The sequence below is a fragment of the Pungitius pungitius genome, chromosome 12, assembly GCF_949316345.1.
Source record: "Pungitius pungitius chromosome 12, fPunPun2.1, whole genome shotgun sequence".
NCBI classification, from domain to species: domain Eukaryota; kingdom Metazoa; phylum Chordata; class Actinopteri; order Perciformes; family Gasterosteidae; genus Pungitius; species Pungitius pungitius.
The window spans coordinates 15,449,863-15,470,285 of NC_084911.1; the positions used below are offsets into that span (position 1 = coordinate 15,449,863).

At 43.8% G+C, this 20,423-nt stretch overlaps 28 non-coding genes across 28 annotated transcripts; all 28 read left to right on the forward strand.

Annotated features, from left to right (window-relative positions):
- The first annotated feature begins 631 nt into the window (after window positions 1–631).
- On the forward strand, window positions 632–713 carry trnas-gcu (transfer RNA serine (anticodon GCU)). Its single transcript has one exon. It is a non-coding gene; the product is annotated as a tRNA-Ser (tRNA).
- A 535-nt stretch (window positions 714–1,248) lies between these two features.
- Window positions 1,249–1,330, forward strand: trnas-gcu (transfer RNA serine (anticodon GCU)). Its single transcript has one exon. It is a non-coding gene; the product is annotated as a tRNA-Ser (tRNA).
- A 535-nt stretch (window positions 1,331–1,865) lies between these two features.
- On the forward strand, window positions 1,866–1,947 carry trnas-gcu (transfer RNA serine (anticodon GCU)). Its single transcript has one exon. It is a non-coding gene; the product is annotated as a tRNA-Ser (tRNA).
- Window positions 1,948–2,755: 808 nt separating this feature from the next.
- Window positions 2,756–2,837, forward strand: trnas-gcu (transfer RNA serine (anticodon GCU)). The gene has a single exon. It is a non-coding gene; the product is annotated as a tRNA-Ser (tRNA).
- A 535-nt stretch (window positions 2,838–3,372) lies between these two features.
- trnas-gcu (transfer RNA serine (anticodon GCU)) lies at window positions 3,373–3,454 on the forward strand. Its single transcript has one exon. It is a non-coding gene; the product is annotated as a tRNA-Ser (tRNA).
- Window positions 3,455–4,262: 808 nt separating this feature from the next.
- Window positions 4,263–4,344, forward strand: trnas-gcu (transfer RNA serine (anticodon GCU)). The gene has a single exon. It is a non-coding gene; the product is annotated as a tRNA-Ser (tRNA).
- A 536-nt stretch (window positions 4,345–4,880) lies between these two features.
- Window positions 4,881–4,962, forward strand: trnas-gcu (transfer RNA serine (anticodon GCU)). Its single transcript has one exon. It is a non-coding gene; the product is annotated as a tRNA-Ser (tRNA).
- Window positions 4,963–5,497: 535 nt separating this feature from the next.
- Window positions 5,498–5,579, forward strand: trnas-gcu (transfer RNA serine (anticodon GCU)). Its single transcript has one exon. It is a non-coding gene; the product is annotated as a tRNA-Ser (tRNA).
- Window positions 5,580–6,387: 808 nt separating this feature from the next.
- trnas-gcu (transfer RNA serine (anticodon GCU)) lies at window positions 6,388–6,469 on the forward strand. The gene has a single exon. It is a non-coding gene; the product is annotated as a tRNA-Ser (tRNA).
- A 535-nt stretch (window positions 6,470–7,004) lies between these two features.
- trnas-gcu (transfer RNA serine (anticodon GCU)) lies at window positions 7,005–7,086 on the forward strand. Its single transcript has one exon. It is a non-coding gene; the product is annotated as a tRNA-Ser (tRNA).
- Window positions 7,087–7,621: 535 nt separating this feature from the next.
- trnas-gcu (transfer RNA serine (anticodon GCU)) lies at window positions 7,622–7,703 on the forward strand. Its single transcript has one exon. It is a non-coding gene; the product is annotated as a tRNA-Ser (tRNA).
- An 808-nt stretch (window positions 7,704–8,511) lies between these two features.
- Window positions 8,512–8,593, forward strand: trnas-gcu (transfer RNA serine (anticodon GCU)). The gene has a single exon. It is a non-coding gene; the product is annotated as a tRNA-Ser (tRNA).
- Window positions 8,594–9,128: 535 nt separating this feature from the next.
- Window positions 9,129–9,210, forward strand: trnas-gcu (transfer RNA serine (anticodon GCU)). The gene has a single exon. It is a non-coding gene; the product is annotated as a tRNA-Ser (tRNA).
- Window positions 9,211–9,745: 535 nt separating this feature from the next.
- trnas-gcu (transfer RNA serine (anticodon GCU)) lies at window positions 9,746–9,827 on the forward strand. Its single transcript has one exon. It is a non-coding gene; the product is annotated as a tRNA-Ser (tRNA).
- An 808-nt stretch (window positions 9,828–10,635) lies between these two features.
- On the forward strand, window positions 10,636–10,717 carry trnas-gcu (transfer RNA serine (anticodon GCU)). Its single transcript has one exon. It is a non-coding gene; the product is annotated as a tRNA-Ser (tRNA).
- A 535-nt stretch (window positions 10,718–11,252) lies between these two features.
- Window positions 11,253–11,334, forward strand: trnas-gcu (transfer RNA serine (anticodon GCU)). The gene has a single exon. It is a non-coding gene; the product is annotated as a tRNA-Ser (tRNA).
- An 808-nt stretch (window positions 11,335–12,142) lies between these two features.
- On the forward strand, window positions 12,143–12,224 carry trnas-gcu (transfer RNA serine (anticodon GCU)). Its single transcript has one exon. It is a non-coding gene; the product is annotated as a tRNA-Ser (tRNA).
- A 535-nt stretch (window positions 12,225–12,759) lies between these two features.
- Window positions 12,760–12,841, forward strand: trnas-gcu (transfer RNA serine (anticodon GCU)). The gene has a single exon. It is a non-coding gene; the product is annotated as a tRNA-Ser (tRNA).
- A 535-nt stretch (window positions 12,842–13,376) lies between these two features.
- On the forward strand, window positions 13,377–13,458 carry trnas-gcu (transfer RNA serine (anticodon GCU)). The gene has a single exon. It is a non-coding gene; the product is annotated as a tRNA-Ser (tRNA).
- Window positions 13,459–14,266: 808 nt separating this feature from the next.
- Window positions 14,267–14,348, forward strand: trnas-gcu (transfer RNA serine (anticodon GCU)). Its single transcript has one exon. It is a non-coding gene; the product is annotated as a tRNA-Ser (tRNA).
- A 535-nt stretch (window positions 14,349–14,883) lies between these two features.
- On the forward strand, window positions 14,884–14,965 carry trnas-gcu (transfer RNA serine (anticodon GCU)). Its single transcript has one exon. It is a non-coding gene; the product is annotated as a tRNA-Ser (tRNA).
- An 807-nt stretch (window positions 14,966–15,772) lies between these two features.
- trnas-gcu (transfer RNA serine (anticodon GCU)) lies at window positions 15,773–15,854 on the forward strand. The gene has a single exon. It is a non-coding gene; the product is annotated as a tRNA-Ser (tRNA).
- An 808-nt stretch (window positions 15,855–16,662) lies between these two features.
- trnas-gcu (transfer RNA serine (anticodon GCU)) lies at window positions 16,663–16,744 on the forward strand. The gene has a single exon. It is a non-coding gene; the product is annotated as a tRNA-Ser (tRNA).
- Window positions 16,745–17,280: 536 nt separating this feature from the next.
- trnas-gcu (transfer RNA serine (anticodon GCU)) lies at window positions 17,281–17,362 on the forward strand. Its single transcript has one exon. It is a non-coding gene; the product is annotated as a tRNA-Ser (tRNA).
- Window positions 17,363–17,897: 535 nt separating this feature from the next.
- trnas-gcu (transfer RNA serine (anticodon GCU)) lies at window positions 17,898–17,979 on the forward strand. The gene has a single exon. It is a non-coding gene; the product is annotated as a tRNA-Ser (tRNA).
- Window positions 17,980–18,514: 535 nt separating this feature from the next.
- trnas-gcu (transfer RNA serine (anticodon GCU)) lies at window positions 18,515–18,596 on the forward strand. Its single transcript has one exon. It is a non-coding gene; the product is annotated as a tRNA-Ser (tRNA).
- Window positions 18,597–19,404: 808 nt separating this feature from the next.
- trnas-gcu (transfer RNA serine (anticodon GCU)) lies at window positions 19,405–19,486 on the forward strand. Its single transcript has one exon. It is a non-coding gene; the product is annotated as a tRNA-Ser (tRNA).
- Window positions 19,487–20,021: 535 nt separating this feature from the next.
- trnas-gcu (transfer RNA serine (anticodon GCU)) lies at window positions 20,022–20,103 on the forward strand. The gene has a single exon. It is a non-coding gene; the product is annotated as a tRNA-Ser (tRNA).
- The last annotated feature ends 320 nt before the right edge of the window (window positions 20,104–20,423 follow it).

The window sequence follows — 20,423 nt, forward strand, 5'->3', positions numbered from 1 at the left end:
ACCTTTAAGGTGATTGAGAAACATTGTTTGGTCAATAAGACGGTCGAAATCAACTAAATGTTTGTAAAAACCTAATCTAAAGTAAGACTTGGCGGCCGAGTGTTTTGGCCTTTGCTGATTATTGTCACTATCTCCTTGTCTGAAAATTAGGAATAATGGAGGATGCGGGCATCGATCCCGCTACTTCTCGCATGCTAAGCGAGCGCTCTACCATTTGAGCTAATCCCCCTCTACACAGAGCGCTTGGGTCGAATTGCCATAAGGCTGACACTGCATTTTAACACTTTTAAAACCTCCCAGGACAATAAAAACATGCTACGATAATTATCAAATTATGCCGCAAGCTCCTATTAAACAAGACTTGGCGGCCGAGTGTTTTGGCCTTTGCTGATTATTGTCACTATCTCCTTGTCTAAAAATTAGGAATAATGGAGAATGCGGGCATCGATCCCGCTACTTCTCGCATGCTAAGCGAGCGCTCTACCATTTGAGCTAATCCCCCTCTACACAGAGCGCTTGGGTCGAATTGCCATAAGGCTGACACTGCATTTAAACACTTTTAAACCCTCCCAGGACAATGAACACATGCTACGATAATTATCAAATTATGCCTCAAGCTCAGACCAAACAAGACGAGGTGGCCGAGTTGTTAAGGCGATGGACTGCTAATCCATTGTGCTCTGCACGCATGGGTTCGAATCCCATTCTCGTCGCATTCCACTTTTATTTGACCAAATACATTTACAAGTCACCACCACGAAATTCACATCTGTTGCCCTAGTTCCAATTTGGTTGGAGCAAAGGGCTCAGATTGTCCACACCTCATCTAAAGCCAACCCTGTAATGTAACAGAGTATTCTTCTCAACCCATCAACATACATTTTTACAACACCTTTAAGGTGATTGAGAAAAATTGTTTGGTCAATAAGACGGTCGAAATCAACTAAATGTTCGTAAAAACCTAGTCTAAAGTAAGACTTGGCGGCCGAGTGTTTTGGCCTTTGCTGATTATTGTCACTATCTCCTTGTCTGAAAATTAGGAATAATGGAGGATGCGGGCATCGATCCCGCTACTTCTCGCATGCTAAGCGAGCGCTCTACCATTTGAGCTAACCCCCCTCTACGCAGAGCGCGTGGGTCGAATTGCCATAAGGCTGACACTGCATTTAAACACTTTTAAACCCTCCCAGGACAATGAACACATGCTACGATTATTATCAAATTATGCCGCAAGGTCAGACCAAACAAGACGAGGTGGCCGAGTGGTTAAGGCGATGGACTGCTAATCCATTGTGCTCTGCACGCATGGGTTCGAATCCCATTCTCGTCGCATTCCACTTTTATTTGACCAAATACATTTACAAGTCACCACTACGCAATTCACATCTGTTGCCCTAGTTCCAATTTGGTTGGAGCAAAGGGCTCAGATTGTCCACACCTCATCTAAAGCCAACCCTGTAATGTAACAGAGTATTCTTCTCAACCCATCAACATACGTTTTTACAACACCTTTAAGGTGATTGAGAAAAATTGTTTGGTCAATAAGACGGTCGAAATCAACTAAATGTTCGTAAAAACCTAGTCTAAAGTAAGACTTGGCGGCCGAGTGTTTTGGCCTTTGCTGATTATTGTCACTATCTCCTTGTCTGAAAATTAGGAATAATGGAGGATGCGGGCATCGATCCCGCTACTTCTCGCATGCTAAGCGAGCGCTCTACCATTTGAGCTAATCCCCCTCTACACAGAGCGCGTGGGTCGAATTGCCATAAGGCTGACACTGCATTTAAACACTTTTAAACCCTCCCAGGACAATGAACACATGCTACGATTATTATCAAATTATGCCGCAAGGTCAGACCAAACAAGACGAGGTGGCCGAGTGGTTAAGGCGATGGACTGCTAATCCATTGTGCTCTGCACGCATGGGTTCGAATCCCATTCTCGTCGCATTCCTCTTCTTTTTGACCAAATACATTTACAAGTCACCACCACGAAATTCACATCTGTTGCCCTAGTTCCAATTTGGTTGGAGCAAAGGGCTCAGATTGTCAAGACCTCATCTAAAGCCAACCCTGTAATGTAACAGAGTATTCTTCTCAACCCATCAACATACGTTTTTACAACACCTTTAAGGTGATTGAGAAACATTGTTTGGTCAATAAGACGGTCGAAATCAACTAAATGTTTGTAAAAACCTAATCTAAAGTAAGACTTGGCGGCCGAGTGTTTTGGCCTTTGCTGATTATTGTCACTATCTCCTTGTCTGAAAATTAGGAATAATGGAGGATGCGGGCATCGATCCCGCTACTTCTCGCATGCTAAGCGAGCGCTCTACCATTTGAGCTAATCCCCCTCTACACAGAGCGCTTGGGTCGAATTGCCATAAGGCTGACACTGCATTTTAACACTTTTAAAACCTCCCAGGACAATAAAAACATGCTACGATAATTATCAAATTATGCCGCAAGCTCCTATTGAACAAGACTTGGCGGCCGAGTGTTTTGGCCTTTGCTGATTATTGTCACTATCTCCTTGTCTGAAAATTAGGAATAATGGAGGATGCGGGCATCGATCCCGCTACTTCTCGCATGCTAAGCGAGCGCTCTACCATTTGAGCTAATCCCCCTCTACACAGAGCGCGTGGGTCGAATTGCCATAAGGCTGACACTGCATTTAAACACTTTTAAACCCTCCCAGGACAATGAACACATGCTACGATTATTATCAAATTATGCCGCAAGGTCAGACCAAACAAGACGAGGTGGCCGAGTGGTTAAGGCGATGGACTGCTAATCCATTGTGCTCTGCACGCATGGGTTCGAATCCCATTCTCGTCGCATTCCACTTTTATTTGACCAAATACATTTACAAGTCACCACTACGCAATTCACATCTGTTGCCCTAGTTCCAATTTGGTTGGAGCAAAGGGCTCAGATTGTCCACACCTCATCTAAAGCCAACCCTGTAATGTAACAGAGTATTCTTCTCAACCCATCAACATACGTTTTTACAACACCTTTAAGGTGATTGAGAAAAATTGTTTGGTCAATAAGACGGTCGAAATCAACTAAATGTTCGTAAAAACCTAGTCTAAAGTAAGACTTGGCGGCCGAGTGTTTTGGCCTTTGCTGATTATTGTCACTATCTCCTTGTCTGAAAATTAGGAATAATGGAGGATGCGGGCATCGATCCCGCTACTTCTCGCATGCTAAGCGAGCGCTCTACCATTTGAGCTAATCCCCCTCTACACAGAGCGCGTGGGTCGAATTGCCATAAGGCTGACACTGCATTTAAACACTTTTAAACCCTCCCAGGACAATGAACACATGCTACGATTATTATCAAATTATGCCGCAAGGTCAGACCAAACAAGACGAGGTGGCCGAGTGGTTAAGGCGATGGACTGCTAATCCATTGTGCTCTGCACGCATGGGTTCGAATCCCATTCTCGTCGCATTCCTCTTCTTTTTGACCAAATACATTTACAAGTCACCACCACGAAATTCACATCTGTTGCCCTAGTTCCAATTTGGTTGGAGCAAAGGGCTCAGATTGTCAAGACCTCATCTAAAGCCAACCCTGTAATGTAACAGAGTATTCTTCTCAACCCATCAACATACGTTTTTACAACACCTTTAAGGTGATTGAGAAACATTGTTTGGTCAATAAGACGGTCGAAATCAACTAAATGTTTGTAAAAACCTAATCTAAAGTAAGACTTGGCGGCCGAGTGTTTTGGCCTTTGCTGATTATTGTCACTATCTCCTTGTCTGAAAATTAGGAATAATGGAGGATGCGGGCATCGATCCCACTACTTCTCGCATGCTAAGCGAGCGCTCTACCATTTGAGCTAATCCCCCTCTACACAGAGTGCTTGGGTCGAATTGCCATAAGGCTGACACTGCATTTTAACACTTTTAAAACCTCCCAGGACAATAAAAACATGCTACGATAATTATCAAATTATGCCGCAAGCTCCTATTAAACAAGACTTGGCGGCCGAGTGTTTTGGCCTTTGCTGATTATTGTCACTATCTCCTTGTCTAAAAATTAGGAATAATGGAGAATGCGGGCATCGATCCCGCTACTTCTCGCATGCTAAGCGAGCGCTCTACCATTTGAGCTAATCCCCCTCTACACAGAGCGCTTGGGTCGAATTGCCATAAGGCTGACACTGCATTTAAACACTTTTAAACCCTCCCAGGACAATGAACACATGCTACGATAATTATCAAATTATGCCTCAAGCTCAGACCAAACAAGACGAGGTGGCCGAGTTGTTAAGGCGATGGACTGCTAATCCATTGTGCTCTGCACGCATGGGTTCGAATCCCATTCTCGTCGCATTCCTCTTCTTTTTGACCAAATACATTTACAAGTCACCACCACGAAATTCACATCTGTTGCCCTAGTTCCAATTTGGTTGGAGCAAAGGGCTCAGATTGTCAAGACCTCATCTAAAGCCAACCCTGTAATGTAACAGAGTATTCTTCTCAACCCATCAACATACGTTTTTACAACACCTTTAAGGTGATTGAGAAACATTGTTTGGTCAATAAGACGGTCGAAATCAACTAAATGTTCGTAAAAACCTAGTCTAAAGTAAGACTTGGCAGCCGAGTGTTTTGGCCTTTGCTGATTATTGCCACTATCTCCTTGTCTAAAAATTAGAAATAATGGAGAATGCGGGCATCGATCCCGCTACTTCTCGCATGCTAAGCGAGCGCTCTACCATTTGAGCTAATCCCCCTCTACACAGAGCGCTTGGGTCGAATTGCCATAAGCCTGACACATGCATTTAAACGCTTTTAAAACCTCCTAGGACAATGAAAACATGCTACGATAATTACCATAAAATGCCGCAAGCTCAGACCAAACAAGACGAGGTGGCCGAGTGGTTAAGGCGATGGACTGCTAATCCATTGTGCTCTGCACGCATGGGTTCGAATCCCATTCTCGTCGCATTCCACTTTTATTTGACCAAATACATTTACAAGTCACCACCACGAAATTCACATCTGTTGCCCTAGTTCCAATTTGGTTGGAGCAAAGGGCTCAGATTGTCCACACCTCATCTAAAGCCAACCCTGTAATGTAACAGAGTATTCTTCTCAACCCATCAACATACATTTTTACAACACCTTTAAGGTGATTGAGAAAAATTGTTTGGTCAATAAGACGGTCGAAATCAACTAAATGTTCGTAAAAACCTAGTCTAAAGTAAGACTTGGCGGCCGAGTGTTTTGGCCTTTGCTGATTATTGTCACTATCTCCTTGTCTGAAAATTAGGAATAATGGAGGATGCGGGCATCGATCCCGCTACTTCTCGCATGCTAAGCGAGCGCTCTACCATTTGAGCTAATCCCCCTCTACACAGAGCGCTTGGGTCGAATTGCCATAAGGCTGACACTGCATTTTAACACTTTTAAAACCTCCCAGGACAATAAAAACATGCTACGATAATTATTAAATTATGCCGCAAGGTCAGACCAAACAAGACGAGGTGGCCGAGTGGTTAAGGCGATGGACTGCTAATCCATTGTGCTCTGCACGCATGGGTTCGAATCCCATTCTCGTCGCATTCCACTTTTATTTGACCAAATACATTTACAAGTCACCACTACGCAATTCACATCTGTTGCCCTAGTTCCAATTTGGTTGGAGCAAAGGGCTCAGATTGTCCACACCTCATCTAAAGCCAACCCTGTAATGTAACAGAGTATTCTTCTCAACCCATCAACATACGTTTTTACAACACCTTTAAGGTGATTGAGAAAAATTGTTTGGTCAATAAGACGGTCGAAATCAACTAAATGTTCGTAAAAACCTAGTCTAAAGTAAGACTTGGCGGCCGAGTGTTTTGGCCTTTGCTGATTATTGTCACTATCTCCTTGTCTGAAAATTAGGAATAATGGAGGATGCGGGCATCGATCCCGCTACTTCTCGCATGCTAAGCGAGCGCTCTACCATTTGAGCTAATCCCCCTCTACACAGAGCGCTTGGGTCGAATTGCCATAAGGCTGACACTGCATTTTAACACTTTTAAAACCTCCCAGGACAATAAAAACATGCTACGATAATTATCAAATTATGCCGCAAGCTCCTATTAAACAAGACTTGGCGGCCGAGTGTTTTGGCCTTTGCTGATTATTGTCACTATCTCCTTGTCTAAAAATTAGGAATAATGGAGAATGCGGGCATCGATCCCGCTACTTCTCGCATGCTAAGCGAGCGCTCTACCATTTGAGCTAATCCCCCTCTACACAGAGCGCTTGGGTCGAATTGCCATAAGGCTGACACTGCATTTAAACACTTTTAAACCCTCCCAGGACAATGAACACATGCTACGATAATTATCAAATTATGCCTCAAGCTCAGACCAAACAAGACGAGGTGGCCGAGTTGTTAAGGCGATGGACTGCTAATCCATTGTGCTCTGCACGCATGGGTTCGAATCCCATTCTCGTCGCATTCCACTTTTATTTGACCAAATACATTTACAAGTCACCACCACGAAATTCACATCTGTTGCCCTAGTTCCAATTTGGTTGGAGCAAAGGGCTCAGATTGTCCACACCTCATCTAAAGCCAACCCTGTAATGTAACAGAGTATTCTTCTCAACCCATCAACATACATTTTTACAACACCTTTAAGGTGATTGAGAAAAATTGTTTGGTCAATAAGACGGTCGAAATCAACTAAATGTTCGTAAAAACCTAGTCTAAAGTAAGACTTGGCGGCCGAGTGTTTTGGCCTTTGCTGATTATTGTCACTATCTCCTTGTCTGAAAATTAGGAATAATGGAGGATGCGGGCATCGATCCCGCTACTTCTCGCATGCTAAGCGAGCGCTCTACCATTTGAGCTAACCCCCCTCTACGCAGAGCGCGTGGGTCGAATTGCCATAAGGCTGACACTGCATTTAAACACTTTTAAACCCTTCCAGGACAATGAACACATGCTACGATTATTATCAAATTATGCCGCAAGGTCAGACCAAACAAGACGAGGTGGCCGAGTGGTTAAGGCGATGGACTGCTAATCCATTGTGCTCTGCACGCATGGGTTCGAATCCCATTCTCGTCGCATTCCACTTTTATTTGACCAAATACATTTACAAGTCACCACTACGCAATTCACATCTGTTGCCCTAGTTCCAATTTGGTTGGAGCAAAGGGCTCAGATTGTCCACACCTCATCTAAAGCCAACCCTGTAATGTAACAGAGTATTCTTCTCAACCCATCAACATACGTTTTTACAACACCTTTAAGGTGATTGAGAAAAATTGTTTGGTCAATAAGACGGTCGAAATCAACTAAATGTTCGTAAAAACCTAGTCTAAAGTAAGACTTGGCGGCCGAGTGTTTTGGCCTTTGCTGATTATTGTCACTATCTCCTTGTCTGAAAATTAGGAATAATGGAGGATGCGGGCATCGATCCCGCTACTTCTCGCATGCTAAGCGAGCGCTCTACCATTTGAGCTAATCCCCCTCTACACAGAGCGCGTGGGTCGAATTGCCATAAGGCTGACACTGCATTTAAACACTTTTAAACCCTCCCAGGACAATGAACACATGCTACGATTATTATCAAATTATGCCGCAAGGTCAGACCAAACAAGACGAGGTGGCCGAGTGGTTAAGGCGATGGACTGCTAATCCATTGTGCTCTGCACGCATGGGTTCGAATCCCATTCTCGTCGCATTCCTCTTCTTTTTGACCAAATACATTTACAAGTCACCACCACGAAATTCACATCTGTTGCCCTAGTTCCAATTTGGTTGGAGCAAAGGGCTCAGATTGTCAAGACCTCATCTAAAGCCAACCCTGTAATGTAACAGAGTATTCTTCTCAACCCATCAACATACGTTTTTACAACACCTTTAAGGTGATTGAGAAACATTGTTTGGTCAATAAGACGGTCGAAATCAACTAAATGTTTGTAAAAACCTAATCTAAAGTAAGACTTGGCGGCCGAGTGTTTTGGCCTTTGCTGATTATTGTCACTATCTCCTTGTCTGAAAATTAGGAATAATGGAGGATGCGGGCATCGATCCCGCTACTTCTCGCATGCTAAGCGAGCGCTCTACCATTTGAGCTAATCCCCCTCTACACAGAGCGCTTGGGTCGAATTGCCATAAGGCTGACACTGCATTTTAACACTTTTAAAACCTCCCAGGACAATAAAAACATGCTACGATAATTATCAAATTATGCCGCAAGCTCCTATTAAACAAGACTTGGCGGCCGAGTGTTTTGGCCTTTGCTGATTATTGTCACTATCTCCTTGTCTAAAAATTAGGAATAATGGAGAATGCGGGCATCGATCCCGCTACTTCTCGCATGCTAAGCGAGCGCTCTACCATTTGAGCTAATCCCCCTCTACACAGAGCGCTTGGGTCGAATTGCCATAAGGCTGACACTGCATTTAAACACTTTTAAACCCTCCCAGGACAATGAACACATGCTACGATAATTATCAAATTATGCCTCAAGCTCAGACCAAACAAGACGAGGTGGCCGAGTTGTTAAGGCGATGGACTGCTAATCCATTGTGCTCTGCACGCATGGGTTCGAATCCCATTCTCGTCGCATTCCACTTTTATTTGACCAAATACATTTACAAGTCACCACCACGAAATTCACATCTGTTGCCCTAGTTCCAATTTGGTTGGAGCAAAGGGCTCAGATTGTCCACACCTCATCTAAAGCCAACCCTGTAATGTAACAGAGTATTCTTCTCAACCCATCAACATACATTTTTACAACACCTTTAAGGTGATTGAGAAAAATTGTTTGGTCAATAAGACGGTCGAAATCAACTAAATGTTCGTAAAAACCTAGTCTAAAGTAAGACTTGGCGGCCGAGTGTTTTGGCCTTTGCTGATTATTGTCACTATCTCCTTGTCTGAAAATTAGGAATAATGGAGGATGCGGGCATCGATCCCGCTACTTCTCGCATGCTAAGCGAGCGCTCTACCATTTGAGCTAACCCCCCTCTACGCAGAGCGCGTGGGTCGAATTGCCATAAGGCTGACACTGCATTTAAACACTTTTAAACCCTCCCAGGACAATGAACACATGCTACGATTATTATCAAATTATGCCGCAAGGTCAGACCAAACAAGACGAGGTGGCCGAGTGGTTAAGGCGATGGACTGCTAATCCATTGTGCTCTGCACGCATGGGTTCGAATCCCATTCTCGTCGCATTCCACTTTTATTTGACCAAATACATTTACAAGTCACCACTACGCAATTCACATCTGTTGCCCTAGTTCCAATTTGGTTGGAGCAAAGGGCTCAGATTGTCCACACCTCATCTAAAGCCAACCCTGTAATGTAACAGAGTATTCTTCTCAACCCATCAACATACGTTTTTACAACACCTTTAAGGTGATTGAGAAAAATTGTTTGGTCAATAAGACGGTCGAAATCAACTAAATGTTCGTAAAAACCTAGTCTAAAGTAAGACTTGGCGGCCGAGTGTTTTGGCCTTTGCTGATTATTGTCACTATCTCCTTGTCTGAAAATTAGGAATAATGGAGGATGCGGGCATCGATCCCGCTACTTCTCGCATGCTAAGCGAGCGCTCTACCATTTGAGCTAATCCCCCTCTACACAGAGCGCGTGGGTCGAATTGCCATAAGGCTGACACTGCATTTAAACACTTTTAAACCCTCCCAGGACAATGAACACATGCTACGATTATTATCAAATTATGCCGCAAGGTCAGACCAAACAAGACGAGGTGGCCGAGTGGTTAAGGCGATGGACTGCTAATCCATTGTGCTCTGCACGCATGGGTTCGAATCCCATTCTCGTCGCATTCCTCTTCTTTTTGACCAAATACATTTACAAGTCACCACCACGAAATTCACATCTGTTGCCCTAGTTCCAATTTGGTTGGAGCAAAGGGCTCAGATTGTCAAGACCTCATCTAAAGCCAACCCTGTAATGTAACAGAGTATTCTTCTCAACCCATCAACATACGTTTTTACAACACCTTTAAGGTGATTGAGAAACATTGTTTGGTCAATAAGACGGTCGAAATCAACTAAATGTTTGTAAAAACCTAATCTAAAGTAAGACTTGGCGGCCGAGTGTTTTGGCCTTTGCTGATTATTGTCACTATCTCCTTGTCTGAAAATTAGGAATAATGGAGGATGCGGGCATCGATCCCGCTACTTCTCGCATGCTAAGCGAGCGCTCTACCATTTGAGCTAATCCCCCTCTACACAGAGCGCTTGGGTCGAATTGCCATAAGGCTGACACTGCATTTTAACACTTTTAAAACCTCCCAGGACAATAAAAACATGCTACGATAATTATCAAATTATGCCGCAAGCTCCTATTGAACAAGACTTGGCGGCCGAGTGTTTTGGCCTTTGCTGATTATTGTCACTATCTCCTTGTCTGAAAATTAGGAATAATGGAGGATGCGGGCATCGATCCCGCTACTTCTCGCATGCTAAGCGAGCGCTCTACCATTTGAGCTAATCCCCCTCTACACAGAGCGCGTGGGTCGAATTGCCATAAGGCTGACACTGCATTTAAACACTTTTAAACCCTCCCAGGACAATGAACACATGCTACGATTATTATCAAATTATGCCGCAAGGTCAGACCAAACAAGACGAGGTGGCCGAGTGGTTAAGGCGATGGACTGCTAATCCATTGTGCTCTGCACGCATGGGTTCGAATCCCATTCTCGTCGCATTCCACTTTTATTTGACCAAATACATTTACAAGTCACCACTACGCAATTCACATCTGTTGCCCTAGTTCCAATTTGGTTGGAGCAAAGGGCTCAGATTGTCCACACCTCATCTAAAGCCAACCCTGTAATGTAACAGAGTATTCTTCTCAACCCATCAACATACGTTTTTACAACACCTTTAAGGTGATTGAGAAAAATTGTTTGGTCAATAAGACGGTCGAAATCAACTAAATGTTCGTAAAAACCTAGTCTAAAGTAAGACTTGGCGGCCGAGTGTTTTGGCCTTTGCTGATTATTGTCACTATCTCCTTGTCTGAAAATTAGGAATAATGGAGGATGCGGGCATCGATCCCGCTACTTCTCGCATGCTAAGCGAGCGCTCTACCATTTGAGCTAATCCCCCTCTACACAGAGCGCGTGGGTCGAATTGCCATAAGGCTGACACTGCATTTAAACACTTTTAAACCCTCCCAGGACAATGAACACATGCTACGATTATTATCAAATTATGCCGCAAGGTCAGACCAAACAAGACGAGGTGGCCGAGTGGTTAAGGCGATGGACTGCTAATCCATTGTGCTCTGCACGCATGGGTTCGAATCCCATTCTCGTCGCATTCCTCTTCTTTTTGACCAAATACATTTACAAGTCACCACCACGAAATTCACATCTGTTGCCCTAGTTCCAATTTGGTTGGAGCAAAGGGCTCAGATTGTCAAGACCTCATCTAAAGCCAACCCTGTAATGTAACAGAGTATTCTTCTCAACCCATCAACATACGTTTTTACAACACCTTTAAGGTGATTGAGAAACATTGTTTGGTCAATAAGACGGTCGAAATCAACTAAATGTTTGTAAAAACCTAATCTAAAGTAAGACTTGGCGGCCGAGTGTTTTGGCCTTTGCTGATTATTGTCACTATCTCCTTGTCTGAAAATTAGGAATAATGGAGGATGCGGGCATCGATCCCGCTACTTCTCGCATGCTAAGCGAGCGCTCTACCATTTGAGCTAATCCCCCTCTACACAGAGCGCTTGGGTCGAATTGCCATAAGGCTGACACTGCATTTTAACACTTTTAAAACCTCCCAGGACAATAAAAACATGCTACGATAATTATCAAATTATGCCGCAAGCTCCTATTAAACAAGACTTGGCGGCCGAGTGTTTTGGCCTTTGCTGATTATTGTCACTATCTCCTTGTCTAAAAATTAGGAATAATGGAGAATGCGGGCATCGATCCCGCTACTTCTCGCATGCTAAGCGAGCGCTCTACCATTTGAGCTAATCCCCCTCTACACAGAGCGCTTGGGTCGAATTGCCATAAGGCTGACACTGCATTTAAACACTTTTAAACCCTCCCAGGACAATGAACACATGCTACGATAATTATCAAATTATGCCTCAAGCTCAGACCAAACAAGACGAGGTGGCCGAGTTGTTAAGGCGATGGACTGCTAATCCATTGTGCTCTGCACGCATGGGTTCGAATCCCATTCTCGTCGCATTCCACTTTTATTTGACCAAATACATTTACAAGTCACCACCACGAAATTCACATCTGTTGCCCTAGTTCCAATTTGGTTGGAGCAAAGGGCTCAGATTGTCCACACCTCATCTAAAGCCAACCCTGTAATGTAACAGAGTATTCTTCTCAACCCATCAACATACATTTTTACAACACCTTTAAGGTGATTGAGAAAAATTGTTTGGTCAATAAGACGGTCGAAATCAACTAAATGTTCGTAAAAACCTAGTCTAAAGTAAGACTTGGCGGCCGAGTGTTTTGGCCTTTGCTGATTATTGTCACTATCTCCTTGTCTGAAAATTAGGAATAATGGAGGATGCGGGCATCGATCCCGCTACTTCTCGCATGCTAAGCGAGCGCTCTACCATTTGAGCTAACCCCCCTCTACGCAGAGCGCGTGGGTCGAATTGCCATAAGGCTGACACTGCATTTAAACACTTTTAAACCCTCCCAGGACAATGAACACATGCTACGATTATTATCAAATTATGCCGCAAGGTCAGACCAAACAAGACGAGGTGGCCGAGTGGTTAAGGCGATGGACTGCTAATCCATTGTGCTCTGCACGCATGGGTTCGAATCCCATTCTCGTCGCATTCCACTTTTATTTGACCAAATACATTTACAAGTCACCACTACGCAATTCACATCTGTTGCCCTAGTTCCAATTTGGTTGGAGCAAAGGGCTCAGATTGTCCACACCTCATCTAAAGCCAACCCTGTAATGTAACAGAGTATTCTTCTCAACCCATCAACATACGTTTTTACAACACCTTTAAGGTGATTGAGAAAAATTGTTTGGTCAATAAGACGGTCGAAATCAACTAAATGTTCGTAAAAACCTAGTCTAAAGTAAGACTTGGCGGCCGAGTGTTTTGGCCTTTGCTGATTATTGTCACTATCTCCTTGTCTGAAAATTAGGAATAATGGAGGATGCGGGCATCGATCCCGCTACTTCTCGCATGCTAAGCGAGCGCTCTACCATTTGAGCTAATCCCCCTCTACACAGAGCGCGTGGGTCGAATTGCCATAAGGCTGACACTGCATTTAAACACTTTTAAACCCTCCCAGGACAATGAACACATGCTACGATTATTATCAAATTATGCCGCAAGGTCAGACCAAACAAGACGAGGTGGCCGAGTGGTTAAGGCGATGGACTGCTAATCCATTGTGCTCTGCACGCATGGGTTCGAATCCCATTCTCGTCGCATTCCTCTTCTTTTTGACCAAATACATTTACAAGTCACCACCACGAAATTCACATCTGTTGCCCTAGTTCCAATTTGGTTGGAGCAAAGGGCTCAGATTGTCAAGACCTCATCTAAAGCCAACCCTGTAATGTAACAGAGTATTCTTCTCAACCCATCAACATACGTTTTTACAACACCTTTAAGGTGATTGAGAAACATTGTTTGGTCAATAAGACGGTCGAAATCAACTAAATGTTTGTAAAAACCTAATCTAAAGTAAGACTTGGCGGCCGAGTGTTTTGGCCTTTGCTGATTATTGTCACTATCTCCTTGTCTGAAAATTAGGAATAATGGAGGATGCGGGCATCGATCCCGCTACTTCTCGCATGCTAAGCGAGCGCTCTACCATTTGAGCTAATCCCCCTCTACACAGAGCGCTTGGGTCGAATTGCCATAAGGCTGACACTGCATTTTAACACTTTTAAAACCTCCCAGGACAATAAAAACATGCTACGATAATTATCAAATTATGCCGCAAGCTCCTATTGAACAAGACTTGGCGGCCGAGTGTTTTGGCCTTTGCTGATTATTGTCACTATCTCCTTGTCTGAAAATTAGGAATAATGGAGGATGCGGGCATCGATCCCGCTACTTCTCGCATGCTAAGCGAGCGCTCTACCATTTGAGCTAATCCCCCTCTACACAGAGCGCGTGGGTCGAATTGCCATAAGGCTGACACTGCATTTAAACACTTTTAAACCCTCCCAGGACAATGAACACATGCTACGATTATTATCAAATTATGCCGCAAGGTCAGACCAAACAAGACGAGGTGGCCGAGTGGTTAAGGCGATGGACTGCTAATCCATTGTGCTCTGCACGCATGGGTTCGAATCCCATTCTCGTCGCATTCCACTTTTATTTGACCAAATACATTTACAAGTCACCACTACGCAATTCACATCTGTTGCCCTAGTTCCAATTTGGTTGGAGCAAAGGGCTCAGATTGTCCACACCTCATCTAAAGCCAACCCTGTAATGTAACAGAGTATTCTTCTCAACCCATCAACATACGTTTTTACAACACCTTTAAGGTGATTGAGAAAAATTGTTTGGTCAATAAGACGGTCGAAATCAACTAAATGTTCGTAAAAACCTAGTCTAAAGTAAGACTTGGCGGCCGAGTGTTTTGGCCTTTGCTGATTATTGTCACTATCTCCTTGTCTGAAAATTAGGAATAATGGAGGATGCGGGCATCGATCCCGCTACTTCTCGCATGCTAAGCGAGCGCTCTACCATTTGAGCTAATCCCCCTCTACACAGAGCGCGTGGGTCGAATTGCCATAAGGCTGACACTGCATTTAAACACTTTTAAACCCTCCCAGGACAATGAACACATGCTACGATTATTATCAAATTATGCCGCAAGGTCAGACCAAACAAGACGAGGTGGCCGAGTGGTTAAGGCGATGGACTGCTAATCCATTGTGCTCTGCACGCATGGGTTCGAATCCCATTCTCGTCGCATTCCTCTTCTTTTTGACCAAATACATTTACAAGTCACCACCACGAAATTCACATCTGTTGCCCTAGTTCCAATTTGGTTGGAGCAAAGGGCTCAGATTGTCAAGACCTCATCTAAAGCCAACCCTGTAATGTAACAGAGTATTCTTCTCAACCCATCAACATACGTTTTTACAACACCTTTAAGGTGATTGAGAAACATTGTTTGGTCAATAAGACGGTCGAAATCAACTAAATGTTTGTAAAAACCTAATCTAAAGTAAGACTTGGCGGCCGAGTGTTTTGGCCTTTGCTGATTATTGTCACTATCTCCTTGTCTGAAAATTAGGAATAATGGAGGATGCGGGCATCGATCCCGCTACTTCTCGCATGCTAAGCGAGCGCTCTACCATTTGAGCTAATCCCCCTCTACACAGAGCGCTTGGGTCGAATTGCCATAAGGCTGACACTGCATTTTAACACTTTTAAAACCTCCCAGGACAATAAAAACATGCTACGATAATTATCAAATTATGCCGCAAGCTCCTATTAAACAAGACTTGGCGGCCGAGTGTTTTGGCCTTTGCTGATTATTGTCACTATCTCCTTGTCTAAAAATTAGGAATAATGGAGAATGCGGGCATCGATCCCGCTACTTCTCGCATGCTAAGCGAGCGCTCTACCATTTGAGCTAATCCCCCTCTACACAGAGCGCTTGGGTCGAATTGCCATAAGGCTGACACTGCATTTAAACACTTTAAACCCTCCCAGGACAATGAACACATGCTACGATAATTATCAAATTATGCCTCAAGCTCAGACCAAACAAGACGAGGTGGCCGAGTTGTTAAGGCGATGGACTGCTAATCCATTGTGCTCTGCACGCATGGGTTCGAATCCCATTCTCGTCGCATTCCTCTTCTTTTTGACCAAATACATTTACAAGTCACCACTACGCAATTCACATCTGTTGCCCTAGTTCCAATTTGGTTGGAGCAAAGGGCTCAGATTGTCCACACCTCATCTAAAGCCAACCCTGTAATGTAACAGAGTATTCTTCTCAACCCATCAACATACGTTTTTACAACACCTTTAAGGTGATTGAGAAACATTGTTTGGTCAATAAGACGGTCGAAATCAACTAAATGTTTGTAAAAACCTAATCTAAAGTAAGACTTGGCGGCCGAGTGTTTTGGCCTTTGCTGATTATTGTCACTATCTCCTTGTCTGAAAATTAGGAATAATGGAGGATGCGGGCATCGATCCCGCTACTTCTCGCATGCTAAGCGAGCGCTCTACCATTTGAGCTAATCCCCCTCTACACAGAGCGCTTGGGTCGAATTGCCATAAGGCTGACACTGCATTTTAACACTTTTAAAACCTCCCAGGACAATAAAAACATGCTACGATAATTATCAAATTATGCCGCAAGCTCCTATTAAACAAGACTTGGCGGCCGAGTGTTTTGGCCTTTGCTGATTATTGTCACTATCTCCTTGTCTAAAAATTAGGAATAATGGAGAATGCGGGCATCGATCCCGCTACTTCTCGCATGCTAAGCGAGCGCTCTACCATTTGAGCTAATCCCCCTCTACACAGAGCGCTTGGGTCGAATTGCCATAAGGCTGACACTGCATTTAAACACTTTTAAACCCTCCCAGGACAATGAACACATGCTACGATAATTATCAAATTATGCCTCAAGCTCAGACCAAACAAGACGAGGTGGCCGAGTTGTTAAGGCGATGGACTGCTAATCCATTGTGCTCTGCACGCATGGGTTCGAATCCCATTCTCGTCGCATTCCTCTTCTTTTTGACCAAATACATTTACAAGTCACCACCACGAAATTCACATCTGTTGCCCTAGTTCCAATTTGGTTGGAGCAAAGGGCTCAGATTGTCAAGACCTCATCTAAAGCCAACCCTGTAATGTAACAGAGTATTCTTCTCAACCCATCAACATACGTTTTTACAACACCTTTAAGGTGATTGAGAAACATTGTTTGGTCAATAAGACGGTCGAAATCAACTAAATGTTCGTAAAAACCTAGTCTAAAGTAAGACTTGGCAGCCGAGTGTTTTGGCCTTTGCTGATTATTGCCACTATCTCCTTGTCTAAAAATTAGAAATAATGGAGAATGCGGGCATCGATCCCGCTACTTCTCGCATGCTAAGCGAGCGCTCTACCATTTGAGCTAATCCCCCTCTACACAGAGCGCTTGGGTCGAATTGCCATAAGCCTGACACATGCATTTAAACGCTTTTAAAACCTCCTAGGACAATGAAAACATGCTACGATAATTACCATAAAATGCCGCAAGCTCAGACCAAACAAGACGAGGTGGCCGAGTGGTTAAGGCGATGGACTGCTAATCCATTGTGCTCTGCACGCATGGGTTCGAATCCCATTCTCGTCGCATTCCACTTTTATTTGACCAAATACATTTACAAGTCACCACCACGAAATTCACATCTGTTGCCCTAGTTCCAATTTGGTTGGAGCAAAGGGCTCAGATTGTCCACACCTCATCTAAAGCCAACCCTGTAATGTAACAGAGTATTCTTCTCAACCCATCAACATACATTTTTACAACACCTTTAAGGTGATTGAGAAAAATTGTTTGGTCAATAAGACGGTCGAAATCAACTAAATGTTCGTAAAAACCTAGTCTAAAGTAAGACTTGGCGGCCGAGTGTTTTGGCCTTTGCTGATTATTGTCACTATCTCCTTGTCTGAAAATTAGGAATAATGGAGGATGCGGGCATCGATCCCGCTACTTCTCGCATGCTAAGCGAGCGCTCTACCATTTGAGCTAATCCCCCTCTACACAGAGCGCTTGGGTCGAATTGCCATAAGGCTGACACTGCATTTTAACACTTTTAAAACCTCCCAGGACAATAAAAACATGCTACGATAATTATTAAATTATGCCGCAAGGTCAGACCAAACAAGACGAGGTGGCCGAGTGGTTAAGGCGATGGACTGCTAATCCATTGTGCTCTGCACGCATGGGTTCGAATCCCATTCTCGTCGCATTCCACTTTTATTTGACCAAATACATTTACAAGTCACCACTACGCAATTCACATCTGTTGCCCTAGTTCCAATTTGGTTGGAGCAAAGGGCTCAGATTGTCCACACCTCATCTAAAGCCAACCCTGTAATGTAACAGAGTATTCTTCTCAACCCATCAACATACGTTTTTACAACACCTTTAAGGTGATTGAGAAAAATTGTTTGGTCAATAAGACGGTCGAAATCAACTAAATGTTCGTAAAAACCTAGTCTAAAGTAAGACTTGGCGGCCGAGTGTTTTGGCCTTTGCTGATTATTGTCACTATCTCCTTGTCTGAAAATTAGGAATAATGGAGGATGCGGGCATCGATCCCGCTACTTCTCGCATGCTAAGCGAGCGCTCTACCATTTGAGCTAATCCCCCTCTACACAGAGCGCGTGGGTCGAATTGCCATAAGGCTGACACTGCATTTAAACACTTTTAAACCCTCCCAGGACAATGAACACATGCTACGATTATTATCAAATTATGCCGCAAGGTCAGACCAAACAAGACGAGGTGGCCGAGTGGTTAAGGCGATGGACTGCTAATCCATTGTGCTCTGCACGCATGGGTTCGAATCCCATTCTCGTCGCATTCCTCTTCTTTTTGACCAAATACATTTACAAGTCACCACCACGAAATTCACATCTGTTGCCCTAGTTCCAATTTGGTTGGAGCAAAGGGCTCAGATTGTCAAGACCTCATCTAAAGCCAACCCTGTAATGTAACAGAGTATTCTTCTCAACCCATCAACATACGTTTTTACAACACCTTTAAGGTGATTGAGAAACATTGTTTGGTCAATAAGACGGTCGAAATCAACTAAATGTTTGTAAAAACCTAATCTAAAGTAAGACTTGGCGGCCGAGTGTTTTGGCCTTTGCTGATTATTGTCACTATCTCCTTGTCTGAAAATTAGGAATAATGGAGGATGCGGGCATCGATCCCGCTACTTCTCGCATGCTAAGCGAGCGCTCTACCATTTGAGCTAATCCCCCTCTACACAGAGCGCTTGGGTCGAATTGCCATAAGGCTGACACTGCATTTTAACACTTTTAAAACCTCCCAGGACAATAAAAACATGCTACGATAATTATCAAATTATGCCGCAAGCTCCTATTGAACAAGACTTGGCGGCCGAGTGTTTTGGCCTTTGCTGATTATTGTCACTATCTCCTTGTCTGAAAATTAGGAATAATGGAGGATGCGGGCATCGATCCCGCTACTTCTCGCATGCTAAGCGAGCGCTCTACCATTTGAGCTAATCCCCCTCTACACAGAGCGCGTGGGTCGAATTGCCATAAGGCTGACACTGCATTTAAACACTTTTAAACCCTCCCAGGACAATGAACACATGCTACGATTATTATCAAATTATGCCGCAAGGTCAGACCAAACAAGACGAGGTGGCCGAGTGGTTAAGGCGATGGACTGCTAATCCATTGTGCTCTGCACGCATGGGTTCGAATCCCATTCTCGTCGCATTCCACTTTTATTTGACCAAATACATTTACAAGTCACCACTACGCAATTCACATCTGTTGCCCTAGTTCCAATTTGGTTGGAGCAAAGGGCTCAGATTGTCCACACCTCATCTAAAGCCAACCCTGTAATGTAACAGAGTATTCTTCTCAACCCATCAACATACGTTTTTACAACACCTTTAAGGTGATTGAGAAAAATTGTTTGGTCAATAAGACGGTCGAAATCAACTAAATGTTCGTAAAAACCTAGTCTAAAGTAAGACTTGGCGGCCGAGTGTTTTGGCCTTTGCTGATTATTGTCACTATCTCCTTGTCTGAAAATTAGGAATAATGGAGGATGCGGGCATCGATCCCGCTACTTCTCGCATGCTAAGCGAGCGCTCTACCATTTGAGCTAATCCCCCTCTACACAGAGCGCGTGGGTCGAATTGCCATAAGGCTGACACTGCATTTAAACACTTTTAAACCCTCCCAGGACAATGAACACATGCTACGATTATTATCAAATTATGCCGCAAGGTCAGACCAAACAAGACGAGGTGGCCGAGTGGTTAAGGCGATGGACTGCTAATCCATTGTGCTCTGCACGCATGGGTTCGAATCCCATTCTCGTCGCATTCCTCTTCTTTTTGACCAAATACATTTACAAGTCACCACCACGAAATTCACATCTGTTGCCCTAGTTCCAATTTGGTTGGAGCAAAGGGCTCAGATTGTCAAGACCTCATCTAAAGCCAACCCTGTAATGTAACAGAGTATTCTTCTCAACCCATCAACATACGTTTTTACAACACCTTTAAGGTGATTGAGAAACATTGTTTGGTCAATAAGACGGTCGAAATCAACTAAATGTTTGTAAAAACCTAATCTAAAGTAAGACTTGGCGGCCGAGTGTTTTGGCCTTTGCTGATTATTGTCACTATCTCCTTGTCTGA